Raw genomic sequence first — 6,276 nt, 5'->3', positions numbered from 1 at the left:
ACAGCTTGCGTACTGCGCGTAAGGACGTCACGTCTCTGAGCATGGTTGGTCCTGCGGATCCAGTTGGTTTCTGCGCAGACGTTCCTCTTCAAGGTGAGTCTTGCGGGTCCAACTGGGCTCTGCTGGGACCTACCTCTTCAGTAGCTCATGATATATATATATATATATATATATATGATTATCCTATTGAATAAAATGAATGTTTGTATTTAGGAAAAATTTCTTAAAATGTTCTAAATGTTCTTTTTTAGGAGAGAGATCTAAAAAATGTCCTCCGGTTTTAGAAAATTTCAATTTGTCCTCTTGAAAACAAAAGTTAAGACGTGTTTTTTAAGTGGACGACAAAATTTCAAATTCAATGAAAACCTTACATGTGGTAAGAAATTTGTCAGCAACAAATGAAGTTTCAAAAGAATCTGGCAGGCGTTTAGGAGTTGGTTGGATGGCTAATGACAACGATGCCCAATTCCTCCTTTTGGTGGTCTCGAAGCAAAATATATGTATGAACCCTTTTGATACTTCATTTGAATTCAAAAACCCATATCAAATATACAAGTTTCTTAAACTATTGTCCCAATTTGTTTATTAATTGCAGTAATCAGATGGTTGGGAAAGAAAGTGTGAATGTTGTTTCCAAGAAACCCATCGACGGAGGTTTTAAAAGAATCTGGAGGTGGCAACGCGTTTAGAGCATTCTCAACCCATTCTTTAAAGTTGTCAAACCCATATAATATAGGGTAAATTTTAAGAAAACCATCAAAATCACCTCTCCAATCCATTCCCTATTATATGGATGAGTTATATGGCAACTAAAGTAAATCCCTAAATATAGGGACTCATTTTTTATCCATACATATAATATATCACATATCTCCCAATCACCATTTACTATATAATAAGACAAAAGAGAAAAAAATAATAAAGAATTAATTTATGGATATGATAGGGAATAGAATGTGGAAGAATTTTGAAAAATGATAGATAAATTAATGGAATGATGTTTTTTAGCTAAATTATAGGGAAAATATATGGAATGAGATGTGAATGCTCTTAGAAGTTGGTTAGAGTGTTGGATGGCTAATAACAACGATGTCCAATTCCTCCGTTTGGTGATCTCGACGCTTATTGAATACACAAGTTTCTTGAATTATAATCCCAATTTGTTGGTAATTGCAGTAATATGATGGATAGGAACGACCGTGAAGGTTGTTCTCAAGAAACCCAATTCAAGATTACTTATCGATGTTACTTGTAAAAACGTCGCCACACCATGTTTGGCTTGCAAAAACTTAGGCACGCCTTGTGTAGCTTGCAAACAGGCCGCAATGCCCTGTTTGGCTTGACAAGTCGGTACAAATATTTGGTGCGCAAAGCCGCAAACACGTCGGCACTACGAGTTTGAACGTTGAAGGGGACATTTTTGGAATTTAAAATTTTAAAGGACCAAATTGGATTCCCTCATTACAAATAGGACATTTTGGGAATTAGCCATTGTATTAACTATTAAGTGTTCTGTTAACAATGATTCTTCTATTAAACAAAATGAATGTCTTAAGAAAAATTTATACATGAAATCATCATAAGTCTATTCTCTTATTCATTGACTTACCAATCGACCAAAAGGTTTTTATTTATTTCTTGTGGTGGGATTACACCTAATACAACATAGCAAAATCTAAAGTTTGTATTATAACGTATCTAAATTGAATCATTATTATGCAGAATATTGTTTACTTGTGTTAGAAAAAGTAATTTCTTGTTGTTGTATAGTCTCAATTGTAGAGTCAAAGGTAGATCCTGCTACAATGCTATGACACAATAGGTTGTGTAACGTTGTCACAACAAGAATATGGCTTGCTAGGGGTTTTAGAATATGGCTTATTTCACTTTTGTGATAAACTAGACGTTACAAATAACTAAACAAAATATACGTGCAAACAAAATCAGTATAAACAACTTATTTCATTTATTTTGCAGTATAATGTTTCTTCATAATTTTTTACACTTGCACAATATTTTTTATACATTTTAAATATTTATGAAAATAACTAAAAAAAAAAAGACATGCTTCATAGTTCAAATCACTGATTAAACAACCTTAAAATCACCAATATTTTAATTAAATAAAAAACTGAAATTAATTATATTCAACCCCATCACCAACTAACAGCCACCGGACTTCCGACGACATACTTCCCATCCGACCACTCAATCCGGCCAAACGAGTTTGAACCCGCAGCCGTTGGACCCACCGTAAATGTGACTGTGTATGACTTCTTATCATTGACTTGACTAAAAGTCAAAGTATCAGGAACCACCGACATTTGAACAGCTTTGTTATCGGAAAATGTGGTCACTTTGTAGGTTGATGCCGGACCGACATTGGTTAACGTTCTTGTCTGTTTAATAACCGTGGGCCCACCACTTTTACCCGCTGAGTCCGACGGAACGATAACAGCAAACGACGGGTAGTTAAGGTTCCCGACCGAGTATGTTTTCGTTCCGTCGCAGGTTGTGTTTCGCTTAGTAACTACTTGTATTTGAGCAGCAGTGTAGTTTAAAGCACATAGAAAGTCAAAATAGTCATCCGCGGTTAAGTCATAAACTAGTCCTGGATTAACCGCGGATACTGGGTCCACGTGTCCTGCACCATGATCAAACGGTGTAGACGGTTTGCCCGTGGCAAGATCTTCGATTATCTTCCCGTTTTTGTACGCCGTGTAAGCGGTCGTCATTAACGCGGACTTGATCGCTGCGGGACTCCAGTCCTGGTGCGCGGCTTTAAGCAGCGCACCCAGCCCGCTCACGTGCGGGCAGGACATAGACGTACCGGATATTATATTAAACTCCACACGTCTGGTGTCATCTGGCAAGCCGGTTGGTCCGACTGCCCCGGACCAACCGGCTAGGATATTGACACCAGGAGCTATAATATCCGGTTTTAGTATCTCCGGGGTTATGGTGTTCGGACCCCGGGAACTAAACGACGCCACGACCGGCGACGGCTGGATCCCTAATTTTGTTCCTTCGAATAAAATAGCCGCGGTAGGGGCGGGATCGGAAATTACAAATTTCCGAATCTCGTCCCCGGCTTTTTGGCCAACGGTGGTTGCGGGTAACAAATGTGCGTCCGCTACCAACTCCTCACCGTTGGCCGCGGTATTCGTCAACACCATACCGGCCCCACCCGCTTCTTTCACCACCGACCCCTTTTGAACCCTAGCATTAACCCCACGGTCGCAAAGTACTAATTTACCCTTCACTTTTTCCGGTATTAAAGTACCCGGCATACAAAGAGCACCACTAGTGGAGTTACTAGCATTACCGGCGTACACAATCGGTAGCATCTTATCCGGCAGTGATGGACCTCGGTACAACGACACGCCGGAGTAGTTTCTACCGTTACTGAGGCTAACATACGCCGGGAAGTCACGATCTAACGTACCCGCACCAATGGTGGTTATCCACGGGGACACGTTTGATAAACTGTACGAAGTGGGCCCCGCATTTCCGGCAGAGCAAGAGACCAAAATACCCTTCTCCATAGCCGCAAACGCGCCAATAGCCACACTATCCCGATAATAATCGGCGGTCCCACCACCAAGAGATAATGACAAAATGTTTACGTTGTCCAGAATTGCTTTCTCCATTGCCGCCAAAATATCAGAGCTGAAACAACCCCCAACCCAACAAACTTTGTAAACCGCAACACGGGCTCGGGACGCCATCCCACGCGCCGAGCCCGTGGCGTACCCCAACAGATTCGCTCTCACAGCCACAGATCCACCTGTGGTTGTGGAAGTGTGGGTCCCGTGGCCGTCATCATCTCTAGGAGATCTACTCTCCTTGGACTCGTCCACGGGACCCAAGGTAGCCTCATAACCTTTCACAAAATACCGAGCCCCAACCAACTTGCGGTTACAGCTCGTAACCGTAAAGTTGGTTCCGGTTTCACAGCCCCCGTTCCATCCTGATGGAACGGGACCCATACCGGTGTCGTCGAAGCTCTTGCTCTCCGGCCAGACACCGGTATCCAAAACGCCAATAATAACATCCCCTTCTCCAGCAGACTGGGGGAATAAATTCCCCTTGTCCTCCAGCCCAAGAAACTCGGGTGTGCGGGTGGTGTGAAGCTCGTATTTTAACTCGGGTAAAACCGAAAGAATACCGGGTAACTCTTCAAGTGCTTCAGCTTGTTGAGCTGTAAGGCGTGTGGAGAACCCATGGATAACATTTTGGTAAGTGTACATAATATCGGCCGTATCGGACACTGATTTTAAAGAGGAGTCGAACCAGGAGTGATGGTCTTGACCGAAACTGGACGGAATGTGGTGAGGGGCCATGTGGACTATGTAAGTTTGCTTGTCTGCTGATGAAGGATATGCATAGCAGAAGCAGAGGAAGAGTATGAATTTGATCATTTTGATTTGATGGGTGATAGGTCAGAGATGAAGTGGTAGCATTATATAGAATAGTGAGCTGTAAAAAAGAAAAGTGTGAGACGTTGCAGATGGTGGTGGGGACGGTGGGATGGTGTCTGCTTCTGTGTAAAACAATATGGGAGATGTGTCTTGTTGTGGGTAAACACACACATACCTTACTCTTACCTGTTTAACTCTCATTATGTTTTTATTAATCATTTGTTATTACCATAATTACAAAGCAAAATGTTTTTAAAAAATTATTATTTTTATGATATTAATAGTTACAAAATAGTAGAATGCATTCACATATCTAGAGGTTTTTTTGTTTGTTTTATATTTTTATTTGGTTATGTTTTAGAGCTTTTGTTAGTTTCTCTGCTAGTCTTTTTAAAAAAATTTGTCGTTCAAAAAGAAAACATATTGTTTTAGGATTTGGGTACCACTTTTGGTACACGAGAAATGAACAAATTACGGGACTATTTTTCGATAATGTAATTAACACGAAGAAGCGGGAGAAGACAGGATGATAAGAAGCGGGATTTGGGAACACCATTTTCTAGTTTTGGGACGGCGGGTATAATTTAGTGTTTTGAGAAATAAAATGAATAGCCGAAAATGAAATAGATGGTATAAAAAGCTTATGTTCATAAACACTTCAAATTTAAACTAAAGAAAGAGTAAAAAGTGTGTTAGATTTGTATGTTTTAATAAATAGCTTTTGATATATATATATAAACATGGAAAAGTTGGTTTCACATATTTAATGACGGTGTGCTTACAAAAATTCAATTAAAGTTAAGAAAATTCATTTTAGTATAAAAAGTACACATGCTATGATGCACTTTATATGCCATATATTTTATCTAATTAGTGTTTGCATATGATTGAAACTATTTAAGAAAGTATATGATATAATATTAGTAAAAGATCATATGCTAGTATATAATAAGTTATTTGGTGTGTATTTTTCTTTTTATTATCTATAAATCACTAATCACTTGTCTAAAACTTCTTTACCCAAATGATGATCTAATAAGACTTGAACTTTACCTAGAGATGGTTGTTTGTAATATTTTGTTAGTTTACTCAGACAATTCCAATTACCTTCTCACAAAGGTTAACTAAACCTCTTCACAATCTAACAAATAGACAAGGAGGTGTGGTCACATGGTGATCGACTACTAGGTGCCAGTTTTGTTTGCGAAAGATATGGAAGATAATTTGGACAATGTGCACGTCTAATTGTTTGAGGAAAGTGGCGCAGCTTCACTAGGGCCAGCCCCCCCCCCCCCCCGTTTTTCCGCTTAGTAGTGTATATTTTCCGATATTCGGCCGAAAATTTGTATACGTAGTGTAAATTTACCCGTTTTTGGCCGAAAATTTGAGCCCGCCCCCCCCCCCCCCCGAATTTATGATTTTCACAATACATTACCCGTTTTTGACCGAAATTTTGAGCCCCCCCCCCCCCCCCGACAAACTTTTCCAAGCTTCACCACTGTTTGAGGATGGACCCAACTTCCATGAGTTACGCCTGTTGTCAAGGTGGTCAAACCACGTAACCTATCGAGATTGTGTTCTCGCAATTTAAAAAAAATGGGTGCCACACGATACGCCATTAAACGTAACACTTAAGTTGGTGATTACTAATGTAACTACTTTCTAATTAATCACCAATTTGAAATTGAAGTTGAAATTGTTGAATCTAATGAATCAATTAACCTTGAAATTGATCCAGTTAATCATCAATTTGAAGTTTCAATCGATTTTGAGTTTTGAGTGATTAGTTTTAATATTGAATGTATCAGAATTTAAGCCTGAATGTTTTAAGATTTTTGCCTGAACGTTTTAAGGT

At 39.5% G+C, this 6,276-nt stretch overlaps 1 pseudogene; it reads right to left on the bottom strand.

Annotated features, from left to right (window-relative positions):
- Positions 1 to 2,131: 2,131 nt before the first annotated feature.
- Positions 2,132 to 4,663, bottom strand: LOC143555116 (subtilisin-like protease SBT1.7 pseudogene; annotated as a pseudogene).
- Between the last annotated feature and the right edge of the window lie 1,613 nt (positions 4,664 to 6,276).

The sequence above is a fragment of the Bidens hawaiensis genome, unplaced genomic scaffold (assembly GCF_021521415.1).
Source record: "Bidens hawaiensis isolate Kalapana, Puna unplaced genomic scaffold, B.hawaiensis_p1.1 tig00017971_1, whole genome shotgun sequence".
Classification (NCBI taxonomy): Eukaryota; Viridiplantae; Streptophyta; class Magnoliopsida; order Asterales; family Asteraceae; genus Bidens; species Bidens hawaiensis.
Note: the sequence above shows the minus strand (reverse complement) of the source record. Positions and strands in the feature narration are given on the sequence as shown.